We start from the raw sequence: 20,607 nt of genomic DNA, 5'->3' as shown, positions 1-20,607 counted from the left end.
GGCCAACCTCCTGTAGATGGTTGTTTCTAACAGTGGGAAATACTATCCAGTGCAAAATCTTGACCTTATTTCAAATTTGATTTTTTTTATTTAAAAAAATTATTTTTATTTTAACAGACTGCATTTTAATTCATTGTACACAAATTCATTGTACACAAATTCATTGTACATCTTTTCGTTGCTATGGTTGTACACAATGTAGATTCATGCCATTCGTGTAATCATACACGTAATGATGTCTGTCTCATTCCACCATTTTTCATACCCTACCTCTCATTTTCCTCTACATAATATAAAGTTCCTCCATTCTTCTCTCACCACCCAACCCCCCAACCCTGTTATATATCATCATCAACTTATCAGGGAAAAATTCAACCTTTGGTTTTTTGGGATTGGCTTATTTCACTTAAAATGATATTCTCCAATTCCATCCATTTATCTGTAAATGTCACAATATTATTTTTCTTTATAGCTGAATAATATTCCATTGTGTATATATACTATAGTTTCTTTATCCATTCATCTGTTGAAGGGCATCTAGGTTGGTTCCACAATCTAGCTATTGTGAACTGAGTGCTATAAACATTGATGTGGCTGCTTTACTGTAGTATGCTGATTTTCAGTCCTTTGGGTATAAACTGAGGAGTGGGATAACTAGGTCAAATGGTAGGTCCATTCCAAGTTTTCTGAGGAATCTCCACACTGCTTTCCAGAGGGGCTGCACCAATTTGCAACTCCACCAGCAGTGTACACATATGCCTTTTCCCCCACATCCATGCCAACATCTATTATTGTTTGTGTTCTTGATAATAGCCATTCTAATTGGAGTAAGATGAAATCTTGAGTTGTTTTAATTTACATTTCTCTAATTACTAGGGATGTTGAACACTTTTTCATATATTTATTAATTGCCTGTATATCTTCTGTAAAGTGTGTCCAGTTCCTTGGCCCATTTATTGATTGGGTTCTTTGTATTTTTGGTGTAAAGTTTTGTAAGTTCTTTATAAAATTTGGAGATCAGTGCTCTATCTGAAGTGCATGTGGAAAAGATTTTCTCCTATTCTGTAGACTCTCTTTTCACATTATTTGCTGATAAAAAACTTTTTAGTTTGAATCCATTCCATTTATTGATTCTTGCTTTGATTTCTTGTGCTTTGGGAGTCTTGTTAAGAAAGTTGATCCAATATGATGAAGATTTGGGCCTACTTTGTCTTCTACTTGGTGTGGGGTCTCTGGTCTAATTCCTAAGACCTTGATCCATTTTGAGTTGAGTTTTGAGCAGGGTGAGAGATAGAAATTTAATTTCATTTTACTGAATATGGATTTCCAGTTTTCCCAGCACCATTTGTTGAATAGGTTATCTTTTCTTCATTGCATGTTTTTAGCTTCTTTGTCTAATATGAGGTAACTGTATTTATGTGGGTTTGTCTCTGTGTCTTCTATTCTGCATCATTGGTCTGCCTGTCTTTGGTACCAATACTATGCCATTTTTGTTATTATTGCTCTGTACTATAGTTTAAGTTCTGGTATTGTGATACCTCCTGCTTCACTTTTTCTGCTCAAGATTATGTTGGCTATTCAAGGTCTCTTATTTTTCCAGATGAAGTTCATGATTGCTTTCTCTATTACTATGAGGAATGTCATTGGGATTTTAATTGGAATTGCATTGAATCTGTATAGCACCTTTGGTAGAATGGCCATTTTGACAATATTAATTCTGCCTATTCAAGAACATGGGAGATCTTTCCATCTTTTAGGGTCTTCTTTAATTTCTTTCTTTAGTGTTCTGTAGTTTTCATTGTAGAGGTCTTTCACCTCTTTTGTTAGATTGATTCCCAAGTTTTTTTTTTTTTTTTGAGGCTATTGTGAATGAAGTGGTTTTCCTAATTTCTCTTTCACAGGATTCATCACTTATGAATAGAAATACCTTAGATTTATGCATATTGATTTTATATACTGCTACTTTGCTGAATTCTTTTATGAGTTCAGAAGTTTTCTAGTGGAATTTTTTGAATGCCATTGGAAAATAATGACAGCTTGAGTTCTTCTTTTCCTATTTGTATCCCTTTAATTTATTTGGTCTATCAATTTGCTCTGGCTACTCTTTCAAGGACAATGTGGCATAGAAGTGGTGAAAGAGGACATCCCTGTCTTGTTCCAGTTTTTAGAGGGAATGCTTTCAGTTTTTCTCCATTAAGAATGATGTTGGCGTGGGTTTAGCATAGATAACCTTTACAATGTTGAGGTATGTTCCTACTTTTCCTATTTTTTCTAGTGTTTTAAGCATGAAGGGGTGCTGAATTTTATCAAATGCTTTCTCAGCATCTATTGAAATAATCATGTGATTCTTAACTTTAAGTCTATTGATGTGATGAATTTCATTTATTGATTTCTGGATGTTGAACCAACCTTGCATTCCTGGGATAAACCCCACTAGACCATGGTGCACTATCTCTTTAATATGTTTTTGTATGGGATTTGCCAGAATTTTGTTAAGGATGTTTGCATCTTTGTTCACCAGGGATATTGGTCTAAAGTTTTCTTTTCTTGATGCATCTTTGTCTGGTTTTGGTATCAAAATGATACTAACTTCATAGAATGAGTTTGGAAAGTTTCCCTCCTTTTCTATTTCCTTGACTACTTTGAGGAATATTGGTATTAGTGCTTCTTGAAAGGTCTTGTAGAATTCAAGATGCATCTTCCTGATTCATTTCATTTGATGATGAAATAAAATCTTTCCACCATAAACTAAAGTTAAAAGAATTTACAAATAGAAAGACTGCACTACTGTACATTCTTAGCAAAATATTTCATGAGGAGGAAGTGAAAAACAACAATACAAGTCAGCGAAGGGAATAACTACCCTAAAGGAAAGTAAATCAAAGGAGAAACCAAGACAAGTTAAAAACCAAAAGTAAGCCAAAATGACCAGGAATACAAATCATATCACAACAATAATACTGAATGTTAATGACCTAAACTCATAAATCAAAAGACATAGACTGGTTTATTGTATTAGAAAGAAAGACCCAACGATATCCTGCCTTCAAGAGACTCATCTCATAGAAAAAGACATCCACAGACTAAAGGTGAAAGGATGGGGAAAAACATATCATGGAAATGAACTCAGTAAAAAAGCAGGGGTCTCCATCCTCATATCAGTTAAAGTGGACTTCAAACCTCAGGACATTTCATACTGCTCCAGGGAACCATAAACCAGCAAGATATAATAATTTTAAATATTTTTGCACCAAACAATGGAGCATCTATGTATGTCATACAAACCCTTTTCAATTTTAATAATCAAATAAACCAAAACACAATAATAGTGGGGGACTTTAACACATTGCTCTCACCACTGGATATAACCTCCAATCAAAAACTGAACAAAAAAACTACAGAACTAAATAATACAATCAATGATATAGACTTAACTGACATATACAGAGTATTTCATCCATCATCGAGTGAATATGCTTTCTTCTCAGCAGCTCATAGATCCTTCCCCAAAACAGACCACATGCTATGCCACGAAGAGGCCATTAGTAAATACAAAAAAATTGAGATACTACCTTGTATCCTATAAGACCATAATGGAATGCAATTAGAAATCAATGATAAAATAAAAAACAAAACTACTCTTAAACTTGGAGACTAAATAACATGTTATTGAATGATGCAATGATAACAGAAGACATTAGGGAGGAAATAAAAAAATTTAAACACAATTTAAACAGATGAATTTCAAGCACTGAAATAGAAGTCATCAAAAGCCTACCAACCAAGAAAAGCCTTGGACCAGATGGATTTTCATCCGAATTCTACAAGACCTTTCAAGAAGCACTAATACCAATATTCCTCAAAGTAGTCAAGGAAATAGAAAAGGAGGGAAACAACGACGCAATGTATCAAAATCTCTGGGACACTATGAAAGCAGTACTAAGAGGAAAGTTCATTGCTTTGAGCTCATACTTTAAAAAAATAAAAAGGCAACAACTAAATGACCTAACATTATATCTTGAAGCCCTAGAAAAAGAACAGATCAACACCAAAAATAGTAGAAGATAGAAAATAATTAAAATTAGAGCTGAAATCAATGAAATAGAACAAGAGAAACAATTCAAAAAATTGACAAAAAATGTTGGTTCTTTGAAAAAAAAAAAATTTGATAAACCCTTAGCCACTCTAACAAGGAGGAGGGAGAAAACTCAAATTACTAGAATTCGTGATGAGAAAGGAAAGACTATGTCAGACACCATTGAAATACATCACATAATGAGAAGCTAATTTGAAAATCTATACTCCAACAAAACAGAAAATATCGAAGACACTGACAAATTTTTTAGAGACATATGTTTGTCTTTTCTTTATTTGCCAGGGTCTTCCCTGATTCTTGGACTTTCAAACTCACATTGAATGATCTCACGAGCTTTCCTGGGTTTTCAGCTAGCAAAGAGCATATTATAGGACTTCTTTGGCTTCCATAATTGTATGAGACAATTCCCATAATAAATCTCCTCATATATATCCTATTTGTTCTGTTTTTTTGGAAGGGCCATGACAGATACAATGCACTAGGTATTTTTCTATGTTCTATGTAAATATTAAATTACTTAATTCACATAGTGATGTTTTGAGTTAGGTTCTGTTATCATACCCATCTCACCAATGATGAGATTGAGGTACAAAGAGGTTTAGCAACTTGACCAAGTAACAGATCAAGACAGAATCCAGAGGGTCTGGCTCCAGAGTACTTACCACTATGTCATACTGTCCTTTGTAGGCCCAGCTTCTTAAAGAACAGAATTTCTGTGGCGTTTAGGAAAATACTGGTAACTAACTGAGCATCTTACCCAGTAATTTAAAAGTATTTCCTTATTAAACTCACATGATAGAGCATGGTATTGATTCAGTGCTGTAGAGAGTATTCTCCCTATTTTTCTTCAACTGTCACATCATATTCACTATATCTGTTTTGGGTTTTGGTGCTATTTGATGAACCATCATACCTGTCTTTTGACTGACATGCTGTTTGTTGCCATTTTCCCACAATCTCATAGGCAAGGGAAACTGTGCACTACCCCTTGTTTTAATTAAGTTACCTTAGTTTAATTAGGAGCTAAGATAGTTAATATACCATAGATCAACATCTAGATAATAAATCTCCTCTGACCCTGGCAGAAAGCTTATGTCCTAGGAAATACCTGTTTTGTTGCTCAAAGAGGTGTTATTTAGAGTTATGAAGGTTCAAGACAGAAAAAGGAATCTGATTATGTCCCAGCATTTCTTTCAGATCAGGGCTAGTCTCGCAAAACGTATCTGAAGACATGATTTTCATTGGCTTAATCTTTGCTCTTATACATAGACATAAATAGGATCTTCTGTCCACTCAACACAACCTTTCTCCAGCAGACTCCTCAATTCCTCATGGAAACAGACTCCTTGACAGTTTGGTCTCATGGGATGTCAGGCACTGAGGTCTGGCACTGAAGGGTCTGAACAGCTTCAAAGGTCACTTTTCAAGGTCATGTGAGAAATCACAAGTATAGAGACTTGGAGACAAGACCAAAAAATGGCTTCTATAAATGAGTCAGGAAAAAGAGGAACTTAGAAAAAATTTGGTGAGTTAGTTTCATGTTGGGAAGCAAGTAAGAACAAAACAGAGCAAACAATAAACCAGAACTTAAAAAAAGGAAAGAACAAATTTAGAAAATATAAAAACTTAAGACAAGGAAATAAAGTATTGCTCATTTAAAATGACATTTCTCTAATAGCTACATTTCTAAAAGAAGTGAGAATGAAGATGAGCAGAGAAGAAATTCAGCTTACGTGAGAAGATGGACAACAGACTTCTCTGAGAGTGTTCATGCTGTTACTGTTTAGTAAATTATAAGTTAGGAAGAAATACAAGAAAGTAATAGAAGAAATGATCCACAATTCCACTACTTGAAATAACTTCACATTTTAAAATTTTTATTCCAGAGTTCTTTTTGTGTATTTAATAAAATATTTTTCCTTGAAAAATGCATGGATTATATGATGTGGGCATTGATTTTGGTAATATATTTTCAAAAAACAAAATGAAACAAAGAAATGATGATTTATGTGTATAGAAATGGAAAGATATAGTGGATGAGAATATATGGAGGTGGTGATCACAATTTGTAGAGACAAGTGAATCCTTTCCTATTCAAGAAATATTTGTAGATTAATAATTTTTAATAAATACAAACTTGTAATAGGCCTAATTTTAACAACTGTGCATAATTCCACCTTGTGGATTTATTGTATACGTTTAACGATCATTTTGTTGACATAGTTTGGTTCTAGTTATAAATAACTCAGAATGGATATGTTTGTGCATGAATCTTTTTTGTATGTCAGATTATTTTCTCAAGATGAATTGGTGGACATGAGAGATTTAGGTGGAAGAATAAGAAAATATTTATCATATTTGATGACCACTGCTGGTCATTTCTGGAAGAATTTATAACATTTTTATGACAAAGTTTAGTGGGATAGTGTTTTTGCATTTAATGCATCTCTCATGGATATGACCAGAAAGATATGATGTGGTGAGGATTCTGAAATTCACTTCTGTAGTTCACAGGTGTGCTCTAAAGAGCAAGAGATAGTTTCAGATTTTTCCACTTCTGTGTAACCTTGAATAATATTTCCCACCTGCAACAGAAAGAATATTTACTTTTTTGCCTAGTTTGCATTGTACTGTATCAATCAAATATTTGAAAGGATTTAAGAAAATGCGAAGTACTGCAAGTATTATTAATTCAATTAGAATAAAATCAAAGGGCAAATTTATTGTATTATAAACCCTGGGAATAGGAAAGTTTGACATTAGATTTGTATAATCAGAGATATTTGATTTATTTTGAACTGTGTCAGAAGAAAACAGATCTATGTTGCCAGAGAACTTTGAGCTTATTCCATTTTCTTGTATAAGGCAGAATTTCTTCATTTTTATCATTCATGCTGCATTATTCCATTATATGTCAGATCAACTGAGATTTGTACTAGAAAATCCAATTATTTAACAGTTCTGGAGAGGGTAATATGAAATTATCCATTTTTCAGGAACTTTGTATTTTTTTGAAAAAGAAAATATGCATATTCAATATGTGTGAGGTTAAAAAAATAGATGTTTTACATGTAAAAAACAAAGGGAGATTAGTATCATCTATTTAAACTGTGTGCTTTATTTGATGAAGAAGAATAGGTCTCCAAATTACAGAAAGAGGTGGGTTTCTGTGAAGATCAAAATAGGAAAGAATTTGTGCAACTGAGGTCAGTGAGACTAATTCTCAGTGTGAACAGAGTGAGAGGTGGGAGAAAGGGCTCCAAGTGGTTCGTGGTTAAAAAAATGAGCAAGAAAACTAAGTATCTGAGGTGCCGTGGAGGGGCAGCTGGGGTGCTGCAGAGAGGAGAGCTCTTGCTGAAGGAGATAGAATGTCAAGCTCTAAAGTAGCATCTAAAGCCCACAGAGGAAGGAAGGAATGGTGGCAGAAAGCAGCTGGAGGTATCTGCAGCAAAGACAAAGCATGATGCGATTGGTAGTAGTACAGGGTAAAACCTGAGCAGAGAAAACAAAAGAATAGAATACAGGAACACAGGAACCAAATTAGACATAAAACAAAAGTATATGATTTGAAGACAGAATACCATAAAACTGATGCAAAAATTTGAAAGGCTGGAAAGTTAATTATCAAACTTTGAGAGAAAAAAAACACCCAGGTGACTTCAGTGCAAGGAAGCTAAAGCAAAAAATAGGCTGAATATGAAGATTTATTTTATGTGTCAAGATAAGATCTGCATATTTAATATTTATCACCTGGAAAAAGCTTACCAGAAACTAGAGTTGTCATTAACACATCTGTGAATATTCAAAAGATACATACCATCGATAGGGCAAAATGTGTGGCACTGGAGGTAGATCAGGAGAAAAGCTTATGAGTGCATATCTCACCAGGAGGAAAGCTAAAGTGACACATTTCACACAGTAGGAAACAATGGAGTGGAGTATCTCGCTGTGTTTACTTATGATCTATGAGGAAAATGGGTTGGTGGAAAGAGACCAAGGGAGAGAGTGCAGGGTAATGTTGGAAATCAGAATCTCAATTGGGATTGGTGGAGTGTGCCTGCACATTAAGCAAAACAGCTAAAGATCATAATGAAGATGGGAAATCTAGAAAGAATAGTTATATTTAACAGAAGGCAAACACAAAAGTCAGGCACACAGATTGTTTGTGCTGAAGATGTTTGTGCTGATTCTTGGACTCCCGTCTCTGAGCTCTAAGCCCTCACTTCTATGCTCAGTTTGTGGGGCTGGGGCATGCTCTCTGGACCACATTTCCTTCTCTGCCAGCCCTTCCCTGGTACACTCTGATGGGGATGCCAGAGGATACACAAGGCTGGGGAGAAGGGACATCCTCCTATCCGTGGCTCCTCTGGGTATCATTGAGGCACAGGCTATTCCTTCCCTCCAGATCTGGGGCAGAACTTGCCTCCAGATGCAGTATTCCCCTCATAAGCAGGACCTGCTCAGTGGGCTTCTTCTGAGTCAGGCAGGAGTCACCAGCCACTTCTTCCTCAGAGTCCCAGTGCCCCTGATCCCTCCACCAAGCTTCAGGGATGCCAGCCTTTTTTCTATGATCTTCCAATCCCAAGATTGATGGATGCTTCCTATGTGGGCACTTCCATGATAACCTTTATGGACACTTTTGACCCTTGCTTGTTTAACTACTTTGGATTGGCTGGCAATTCTTAAGTATCTAATGAATTAATTTTGGTAAAAAAAAATACTCAGTTTAATTATTAAGGATTATTTTGTAATAAACAAAATATTAAATTTAATAGGGACTCTGCAACACAGATGTCAAATTGAAAGGGAAGAAGAGAAATTGAAGATTTTTAGATGAGAATAGTGTAGCTTAAGAAAGGGGGTGGGGAGGAGAATTTGGATAACTGCAGAGAAGGGAAGGTCACCATATTGAATAACATGAAGGAGACGGTTAAGCGTTGGTGTGGGCCTAATAAAAATTATCAAGAATACAAGCAACAATAGGTGTTGGCGAGGATGTGGGGAGAAAGGTACACTCATACATTGCTGGTGGGGCTGCAAATTAGTGCAGCCACTCTGGAAAGCAGTGTGGAGATTCCTTAGAAAACTTGGAATGGAACCACCATTTGACCCAGCTATCCCACTCCTCGGCCTATACCCAAAGAACTTAAAATCAGCATACTACAGAGATACAGCCACATCAATGTTCATAGCTGCTCAATTCACAATAACCAGACTGTGGAACCAACGTAGATGTCCTTCAATTGATGAATGGATAAAGAAACTGTGGTATATATATACAATGGAATATTACTCAGCCATAAAGAATGATAAAATTATGGCATTTGCAGGTTAATGGATGAAATTGGAGAATATCATGCTAAGTGAGACAAGCCAATCTCAAAAAGCCAAAGGACAAATGATATCGCTAATAAGTGGATGATGACACATAATGTGGGGAGGGAAGGGTTAGTGTTAGGGTTAGAGTTAGGGTTAGGGAGGGGGGCAAGTAGGGAGGAAGGAAGCACTGTATAGAGGGTAAAGAGGGGTGGGAGGGGTGGGGGGAAGGGAAAAAATAACAGAATGAATCAAACAACATTACTCTGTAAATTTATGATTACACAAATGGTATGCCTTTACGCCATGTACAAACAGAGAAAGAACATGTATCCCATTTGTTTACAATGAAACAAAAATAAAAAAATAAAAAAAAAACTGGCAAGCTGAAATATTTTTTGATCACCACCACCTCTAGTTACAAAATATCTACAGTTTTTAAACATACCTACACAGTTAAAAATTTTGAAAAGGGAAAGATCATGAAATGGACAGTGCATAAATGTTCAAAAAGGTGAATTTGAGAAAACTCTGCTGGTATTCTTGTGAAGAAAATGGAAGGAGGTGAAATCAATCATTGGGTATTCAGGTAGATAAGGGCCAGGTGGGATGGCTATGGTCAAAGTTATTGACTGAAGGATCGATGACCATAAGCAGTGAAGGCACCAGCACGTTTTCATAGGATCTGCCCTTGCTTTTGTCCTGTTCCACATCTTGTTTAAAATCAATGATATCGGGCTGGGGATGCAGCTCAGTTGGTAGAGTGCTTGCCTCATAAGCACAAGGCCCTGGGTTCAATTCCCTCCTGCTAAAGACCTCCAGCAACACACTTGTCATGGACGAGAGTGCGACTGTCCTTTGGTTGGAGGGATTGAGACTCGTTTTCATGGGGGGTTCTATTTCGGAATTGGGGTTTTGGCTAAGTAATCTGGGAAATGGTCTAAGGAAGTGGGCCTTTACCCCCGGGGGTTGGTCACTCTCAGGAAGCAGGAGCAATGATTTGAGAGAAAGCAGTCTTGAGTGGGCTAAATGTGTAACTGATGAAGCAGCAACAACTTCTCCTGAGAGTCGGGAAGAGTGGAAGCTTGATGTTCTGTGGGTGGCACAGTGACCTTGCTCCATTTCACTTTGTTGCACTCTCAGAGTGACCTTGTCTGCTGAGGCTGCTGTGAGATGGTTTATGTTCAGCAAGAGGCCGACAGACCAAGCTGTAAGCCTCAGACTCAGGTGTTAGGGGTGCTATCCTCCTCCTCGGTGGTAGACTTAGGCAAGCACTCAGAAATAAGCGTAATCAAATTCATAGATGACTCCAAGTCGAGAAAGGACAGCTGAAGACAACTAAAAATGAGAAGAAAAATATGCAATGGATATGCTGGAGATAAAATGTAGGCTAGCAATCATAAAATATAGCTTTAGAGATGATGAGAAAAAAAATCTAGGGCAGTTAATAATGAACCCCGAGTGTACAGGTGGATGTTAGTGAATTCTCAATTCACAGTTGAAAATAAGGGACTCTTTATCCTGTTTTCTTAGCATATTTACCATAGAAAATGTGTAAATTCTTTGCTTTTTTTGAAATATTTGTAAGTCCTTTTAGAAGCTATATAAGCTCCTTGCCAACTTTATCCTCCAGGATTATCTTTCTCAAGGCCCAGGAAAAATTTCTGTGAAATCTAATCATTACTGTGAAATCTGTTCCCCCTGTCCCAGGTCCTGTGGATGGATAGAAGCATATCTTAAGTAATGATGCATCACACTAACTTGCAAAACCACCTCTTCAAGATATGAGAATAATTTTCCTTTGGATAAAGTAAATTAGCTAGTATGGATGGTCACTCTAATTACCAGATGAATTTAGGATGAACTTTGTCAAATAAAATTGTCAAATCCTTTGCTAGAGGACTCATGATTGTTTATCTTCAGCATGGGGTTGTAATGGGTTGTGTTTGCTTGGCTTCTTAAAAGGATGAAATGTCTTCATGACTTGGCAATCTCCTTAGTGGACTCTTTCTAGTGTGCCAGATATTCTGGTTGAATACTTATAAATTAAATTGTTTTCTTTCACTTGTGTGGAATTGTTTTCTGGACTGGGGAAAGAAGATTTAGTTTTTCATTGTATTTCCCAAACTCAAGGTCATATAATAGTGGCAAAGATGGAATAGTTAAGCATGCACCCAGCCTCCAATCAGATTTCTTTCCAGGAAACCACATCACTACTAATTAAAGGTTACCTGTTTATATAGACATGGAAATGCTTTGCTACTACATGGGGGGGTGGTATGTGGGCTCAAACTAGGGGTATTAGTAAGGATGAGTGTAGATCATGCTGTTGTTGATTTGCACCTGCATTTAAATGTGTCAAACAGTAAAGAAAGAACAGATTCAAAGTTATCAGAGACGTTATAAGACCTATACCTCGTTTCCATGTGAGAAATTGTAACAGCAAAGCCTGAGAAGGTGGGGTCATGCTTGGGGACGTGTCACATCCATTCATGGTTCCTCACCATCTTTCTTCCTGACATGATGTCCATGAAAATCCAAAGCTCTGGTCACATAGGTTGGTGGGTGTGGAGTCGTTCAGGGGAGGATTGGAAATTTGGGCACCATTATCCATGCCACACTGACATTTGCTCAGAAATGTCATCTGGTATGAATCTTGAGAAATACAAATGGAAAATAAGAGAAGAAATGGCCTCATCACCTGCAGTGAATCATTGTTGCAGGCACCTGCATGGACCTTCCCATGATGCTCTCCATTCAAAAAATCACACCCATTGACAACCAGCCTTTCTTATCACAATAGAAACAATCTTTATGACAACTGCCTTTCTCTTTTAGCATTCATTCTTGAGAATTTCCAGGAAGCATAGAAGTTGCTGCAATTTGCACTTGACTTGGATCAAAGATCATAAACAAAATTTGGAAAATTTGGGACAAACAATGAGCAATATGTTACAATATCATTTTCATTCCTCAACTGTCTTGGAAAAATCAGGGAGTCATTCTAAGAAAAATATACAAATAATACATGTAATTCAGATGGCAAAGTGTTACCTAGTCAGTGTTACACAATTGTTAAAAATGACAAATTCAGAAGGTGGTAGAGGGAGGCAGAAATATACATTGTTAGTAGGAAAAATCATCAATTATAACAGCTAAGTAATTTATTTTGAAATTTATTTTAAAATCTGCACAATAATGTCAATCATATAACTTTTTAAATTGGAAAGTCACTAACTCACTTAATGACAAATGCTCTTTACAAATTTGTCACTCGAAATTGTTTTCGAATTTTGCAATGTCTTTGAAGTCTCAGGTAGTCTGTACATTACTATTTTCATTATTTTTTTTCTTCATTAAAGAAAAAGAAGAGGATTTTCCAAATTAGAAAGATGCATTGAATTATGAACAGAAACATTCTATGTGTTCAGAAGTTCTGGAAGCAAACATTTTCTTTGGCCAGCTGAGTATTATAAATCACTAAAAAAAATCATATGCCCTTTAAAAGAAAGGACTTTGCATGAGGTTGGTCTAAAAAGATTATAATATCTTATTTAGAGAAGTGTAAATGGAATGCTCTAAATACATAGCAGTGTTACATTTTGAAAACATGAGAGTAGTATCCAAGGGTGGAGTTTATGTTTGCTTCTATGGTATAAATAACTGTCTACTGGAAAAAGAAAAAAGAAAAAGAAAAAGAAAAAAAACTGTCCTAGAACAAAATGGTAAAGAAGATCTAGAAACGTGGAGCTTTGTGGGTTGTATGAAGAGAAGTAAATAAAAATGGGTTGTTCAATCTCTAATATCCCACCCATTGGTTGTAGAGGGTAAGAAAGGGAGATAGTGAGTTTCTAGCAGGACACGTTGAGTTTGTACAATTGGTGAAAAGTCCAGGTAAGTGACTACAGACTGGGGATGGTGGAAGAAGTTTTAGCTAGAGAAAAAGATGAAGAGACCATTCTTTAAAAGAGATTATAAAAAATAATTAAATATTATTTCAAGTCCATTCTTGGAGAATCTGGAAACCATATTTAGAGAGTTTGTGGGTCAAAATGGGACATTCTGTAAGTCAACTTTCCATTGTTATGACAAAATGCCTGAGAAAACAACTTAATGATTTATTTTGCTCATAGTTTCAGAGGTTTTAGTTGATAGTCACTTGGCTCCATGGTTTCTAGGCCTATGGTGAGGGTGGACATCAAGAAAGCATGTGGGGTGGGGGAGAAAAACTGCTGACCTCATGGCAGTCAGCAAGAAAAGGGAGAGCTCACTGTGTAGCTCTTGGCCTCAAATCCATTTGCGTATGAATTGACAAATGGATTAATCCATTGACCAGGTCAGATCCCTCCTGGGCCAATCAACTCCCAGAGGCCACACATCTGACACTGATGCATTGGAGACTGCCTTAGGCAGCTTTTCCTCACTGTGACCAAAAATACCAGACAAGGGCAACTTAGAGGAGGTAAAGTTTATTTTGGACTCAGTTTCAGTGGTTCAGTTCATGGTGGTCAACTCCATTGCTCTGGACCGGAGGTTAGGCAGGTAAGTATGACAGAAGAGTGTGGTATAGTAAACCTGTTCAGTTTATGGAAGTCAGGAAGGAAGAGGCTTGGGACAAGGTCTAGTCCAAGGCCATGTCCCCAGTGACCTACTTGACCTATTTCTTCTACCCATGCCCCACTGCCTCTAGTTGCCACTCAGTAGTCCATTCAAATTATTAATCCTGCTGGGTGCAGTGGTGCACGCCTGTAAGCCCAGTGGTTGGGAGGCTGAGGCAGGAGGATTGAAAGTTCAAAGCCACCATCAGCAAAATGTGAGATGCTAAGCAACTCAGTGAGACCCTGTCTCTAAATTTAATAAAAAAAAAAAAAAAAATAGGACTGGGGATGTGGTTCAGTTGTTGAGTGCCCTTGAGTTCTAGCCCCAGTACAACAAAACAAAAACAAAATCAAAACTAAAAATCATTATTAATCCACCTAATGGATCAATCCACTGATGAGATTATGGTTTTCATAGTACAAATGTTCCCTTCTGAACATTGCTGCATTACCTAACACATGGGCTATTAGGAGGACATTTCTGGGTCTAAACCATAGCATTTTGCCTCTGGCCCCCAAAAGTGCATACCATAACACTGAAGTAGGATAGAAGAGGCTGGACATCTGACTTACAGGAAGCAGGTTTATTGTCTGCATCCGGCCAGTTTGCAGTATGGCTCTGAAACATTCTCTGGACAGAGATTTTGGAGACTCTTAGAACTTTATATTCGGGGAGAGGGTGTTTGGATGTTCACATGATTAGTGCTCTCTATTCCATCCCCTAGACCAGACACAGGTTTCACAGGTGTTTTACCAAGAAATCAAGACATAGTATCTTTTTGTACAGTAACCTGGGAGACTCTACTCTCTTAATACCTTTTGTGTGCAAACAAAGAAACTTCAAACAATTATGCCTTCTGCAGACATCCTGCCTGCTGATTCTCTTCGTAAAAATCTTTCTGATAAGAGGAGAAGCTTAATTATGGCAAGGGTCTTCCGGGTGGGGGTCTCTGATCTATAATGAAAAATGCATTCAGACCCTCTCCAAGAGTCCTCTTGGTTTCGATAGTTAACAGCATTGTTCTGAAGTTCAAATGCAAAGGCTCCTCTGAGATTCAAGGCAAACTCAGCGCTGTGAGTCACTCATGAGGTTACAGTCTTCCTAATCACCTCTGAACATTGCTGCATAATCTAACAATGAGCTATTGGGATACATTCCTAGACCCAAACCAAAACAGGAAGCAAGTGTTCAACATCTGAGCTTTCTGAGAACACTTACCATCCAAACCATAATAGCCACCTCCCAAATATGCACTGCATTACCAAACTAAGTTGAATCAGAAAACAAAGCATTGAAAACTTAAAATATGTGAACAGTTTCAAACCAAATAAACACAGTAAGTGATCATTTTCTCTAACAGCATTACTGTGAGGATCATGTAGGCAAAGTCAGGAATGAAATCAATTACTATCTTGGCATTTCTCCTAATTGGCGTCCCAAATTTCTTCAGTATGAAATCATACCCCAATGCCTCTGCCTTCAGACTTGTGCTCAGTATTCTCTCACCCATGTCTTTAACCCAAACAGCCTCAAGGGTGCCAGAACATTCCTGCTTGGCCCTTCTAATCCCCCTTTTCCCCATGGAAACCTTTTTATCTTGTCTATTTCTCTCCTTTCCTCTGTGTTGACAAAATTATCTGATGCCTGATGTGCTCAGTACCAACAGACTCTATTGTGATTAGATGTATATCTTCTCTTTTTATTCTCAATACACATTTATTCTAAAGGCTTGATTGCAACTTTAGACATTATGGAGGATGAGAAAATCTGCTGGAGCAAGGACATGTCTCGTGTTCCAGCTGTTAAAAAAAAAAAGCACTCTGAGGCTGGGCACAGTGGCACACACCTGTAATCCCAGTGGCGCTGGAAGCTAGGCAGGAGGGTTGCAAGTTCAAAGCCAGCCTCAGCAACCAGTGAGGCACTAAGCAACTCTGTGAGACCCTGTGTCTAAATTAGATACAAAAAAAAAAAAAAAAGAACTGGGGATATTGCTCAGTGTTTGAGTGCCCGAGTTCAATCTCCAGTATCCAAAACAAAAAACAAAAAAATATGCAATCTGATAGTCATTGTAGGGTTAGTTAAAATATTAATTTTACCTAATTATAATACATAATTTAGTTTTAGAAAATTTTATGAATAATAAAAGAATAAGAGAAAACCCAAGTCTGCTTAGAAATAACAAATGATAGCATCTCCATGGTTCTTTCTATGGATGTTTATTTTTGGTATCACTACCACCATCTTTACCTTCTAACCAATTCTCTGTCTATTATCACTATGTACTGGCATTGGGTAAGGATCTTACATGGACAGTCTTAGTTCTCAGAACAATCCCATGCCGCAGGTATTATTTTCTTTGATTTTGCAGTGGAATAATTGAGACTCAGAGAAGTTGAGAACTTTGTACAAGAACAAATCGCTTTGGGAAAAGAAGAATATAAATCTGGGAAGCCTGAATTCTGAACTGTACTCTAGAGATTCCGTTATATTAAACTGTGTGTTGTTTAAAATCTTAAAAGAGTTTTCATAGAAGACAGCTTTCTCTCTCAGTAAGGTTGATGTTATTTTCTTTCCAGAGAAAACGTTTTTACTTCTGTCTTTTCAATGCTGACTGTGGTGAGGTTGTCCTACTAAGATGCTGTGGACCATAATTACTTCATAATTAGAGAACCCTTCTATCCATCCTTCATCTGGAAAGGTTATAGTTTTGTTGGTCATACTTTTGTACTTTGCTTGGTATGAGGCAACAGTGTAATTAGTAACCACAGCTAGTTACACACTATTTTTAGAATGAGTATGTACCCTGATTGAAGTTGAAATGTCCGGAATTGAGAAATAGTGTCTGCAGTAATATTTTCTAAGCACAAAATACAGAAAAAAGGAAATTTGAAACTTTTAGCCAGTGCTCTGTAAATGAAGTCGGCTGTAAGAACCAGACCAATATTCTTTTCACAATTAAATCAAAATGATATAGTAATCCTCTTCAATGTATCAAATCTAGAGATCCTCTTTCATGCTTTCTGGGGTTATAGTTTTAAGATGAGCAAATAAAAATATAGGACACCAAGTTTAAATTTGACTTTTACATAAATGATAATCTTTTAGTATTAGTATATTCTAAATAGTGCATGAATATACTAAAAATCATTGCTTATCAAAAATGTAAATATTATTGAGCACACAGTATTTTACCTAACCAATCTATTTGGTGAAATTCCTGGAACTGAATGAATAATTGTTCAGTCCAGTGTTTCTGAAATCACAGAAGTGACACTGTGATATCCAAGGGTAGATGATCAGAAGCCTTGAAGCTTTTGCTCTGGGAACATTTACTTTGAGGGGCAGGGGGCTGTTCTTTCTTGTAACCAAGGCATCATCATACTATACGAAGCTTAACCAACATAAAGATGCCACACAGACATCTTTATGCGGTTGACAGGCCCTCTCGAGGGGCTGAGTACCAGCACTGACTTGCAGACACGTTGGGGAGACAGGCCAGACACCTCCTAGTCAAGGCTTCTAAGTCTTTCAGTCATTGCCACCAACCAGCTAAGATTGTACCACAGAACCACAATCAGAACCCCACACTTGAGCCCAGTTGCCCCATGCCATTGTGATAATAGGTTGCTGTCTTGAAGTAATTTGGGGCTGTTATTCAGCAATAGAGAAATGGAACATAACACAAGGAATCAAACAGACGAACCCAGAATGTGGGACATTCTGTAGGATGACTGACCCAGTTTCTCTTAGGGGTCAGAAGCAGAATAGAGGGTGGGGAAGAAGAAGTGTGTTCTATTTTAGACCAAAAGCCACTTCTGAGACATTGCATCCAAATGTGTGTGAATACTGTTTTGTTTCAAATTCAATCAAACAACTGTGGAAAGATATTTTTAGATAATTTGGAAAATTATATTTACCAGTCATTGGTCATCTTGTTAGAAGTTAAGGCTACGTGATTTTTTATAGCCACATAGGAAACTGTGTGAGTGAAATGATTTGATATTGTCATTTGCCTTAAAATGATTCAGCAATGAAGAAGAGAAAAAGAGAAAGGGGTAAGTGAAGCAAGAAGCAAAATCTACCTTTTTTATGCAGGTAGAGATACATTGTAGCAACTTACTTTGATGCCTATGTGAAAACTTCTTAGTGAAAAATAATAAATCCCTCTGGAGCAATGCAAAATATAAAATGCATACATTATTAACTTAGAAATACAAATATGAAAATTATACACATTTCCATATAAGTACATAAATTATTAGATAGCACTATCAGAAAATAAGTTATACATAATTTCATGGGTAAGAATATTTTCAATGAAATATACTGGCAACATTATATAAAATAAAATATAGTAAATATGTATATACATATAAATTATATATATAATGATTCCTGTTTTCTTTCTTAGAAATTTAAGATGTCAGCAAAAACTTTCATTTTTCTCTGTATTTTTCCCTATTCCATCTGCCTTTCAATGTTTTTATACTGAATGACCATGTTTTATTAGATTGAGTCTGTTTGGAAATTTTCAGAGATTTTAGGACATATATAAAATATATAATATACATGTTACAAAGTCTGTCTGTCTTCAATCACTGTTTTGGAAACCAGGACAATTGTAGGTTGTGTCTACATAAATTCTAAAAAGCTGAGTGATACTCCAGTTACTAAAGAGTTACTAGCTATGTTTTGGTGACTTCAGTGCTTTGAAATAAATTTAGATACAATCTTTATAGGGATCTGCTTGGTAACTCTTCTTTAAAATTTTCACTAAAAATAAAAAGAAGGAGCACTACATTAAAATGTCAAAAATGGTCCCAAAATATAACTTTTAAAGGGATTTTTAAACTCTTTTAGAACTTCTCATTTTAAATTAATAATATAACAAATTGATAAATAATAGCATATTTTTTCTCAGAAAGGGTCCTTTTATAAACCTGAAGGAAGCCTGAGAGCACCACGTTAAATTTATGTTAAATTGCAAAATTAAGAGTTAAGAATTGGATTTAAAATAATTGATGATAAATGCATTCAGCTTGACACAGACATCTTTATATAAATCGTTAACATCCAAATAATCATGCAGTGAGCTAAAGTTGTGCTAACAACTCATTCGGTCCTAAAGGCCAGAATAAGAAAGGATGCTTTGGATATGCAAATGTTAAATTAATTATTGAGTTATACTTTTAAAGCTTTTGTGGACCCTGTTATCTTAGATTCTATGACAGAGATCTTAATTTCTTTTTTTAAAATTTATTTATTTATTTATTTTTATTTTATTGTAAAGAAATGGGATACATGTTCTTTCTCTGTTTGTACATGGCGTAAAGGCATACCATTTGTGTAATCATAAGTTTACATAGAGTAATGTTGTTTGATTCATTCTGTTATTTTTTCCCTTCCCCCCACCCCTCCCACCCCTCTTTTCCCTCTATACAGTACTTCCTTCCTCCATACTTGCCCCCCTCCCTAACCCTAACTCTAACCCTAACACTAACCCTTCCCTCCCCGCATTATGTGTCATCATCCACTTATTAGCGATATCATTTTTCCTTTGGCTTTTTGAGATTGGCTTATCTCACTTAGCATGATATTCTCCAATTTCATCCATTAACCTGCAAATGCCATAATTTTATCATTCTTTATGGCTGAGTAATATTCCATTATATATATATACCACAGTTTCTTTATCCATTCATCAATTGAAGGACATCTACGTTGGTTCCACAGTCTGGTTATTGTGAATTGAGCAGCTATGAACATTGATGTGGCTGTATCTCTGTAGTATGCTGATTTTAAGTCCTTTGGGTATAGGCCAAGGAGTGGGATAGCTGGTTCAAATGGAGGGTCCGTTCCAAGTTTTCTAAGGAATCTCCACACTGCTTTCCAGAGTGGCTGCACTAATTTGGAGCCCCACCAGCAATGTATGAGTGTACGTTTCTCCCCACATCCTCGCCAATATCTGTTGTTGCTCGTATTCTTGATAATCTCCATTCTAATTGGGGTGAGATGGAATCTTAGGGTGGTTTTGATTTGCATTTCTCTTATTACTAGAGATGTTGAGCATTTTTCCATATGTTTGTTGATTGCTTGTAGATCTTCTTCTGTGAAGTGTCTATTCATTTCCTTAGCCCATTTGTCGACTGGATTATTTGAATTCTTGGAGTAGAGTTTTTTGAGTTCTTTATAGATTCTGGAGATTAGTGCTCTATCTGAAGTATGATTGGCAAAGATTTTCTCCCACTCTGTAGGCTCTTTCTTCGCATTGATGATAGTTTCCTTTGCTGAGAGAAAGCTTTTTAGTTTGAATCTATCCCAGTTATTGATTCTTGCTTTTATTTCTTGTGCTATGGGAGTCCTGTTAAGGAAGTCTGGTCCTAAGCCAACATGTTGAAGATCTGGACCTACTTTTTCTTCTATAATCTGCAGGGTCTCTGGTCTGATTCTGAGGTCCTTAGTCCATTTTGAGTTTAGTTTCGAGCATGGTGAGAGATATGGGTTTAGTTTCATTCTGTTGCATATGGATTTCCAATTCTCCCAGCACCATTTGTTGAAGAGGCTATCTTTTCTCCATTGCATATTTTTGGCCCCTT

The sequence above is a fragment of the Sciurus vulgaris genome (genome assembly GCF_902686455.1).
Source record: "Sciurus vulgaris genome assembly, chromosome: 10".
In the NCBI taxonomy this organism is placed as follows: domain Eukaryota; kingdom Metazoa; phylum Chordata; class Mammalia; order Rodentia; family Sciuridae; genus Sciurus; species Sciurus vulgaris.
The sequence above is the reverse complement of the archived record's forward strand: the minus strand, read 5'-3'. Positions refer to the sequence as shown.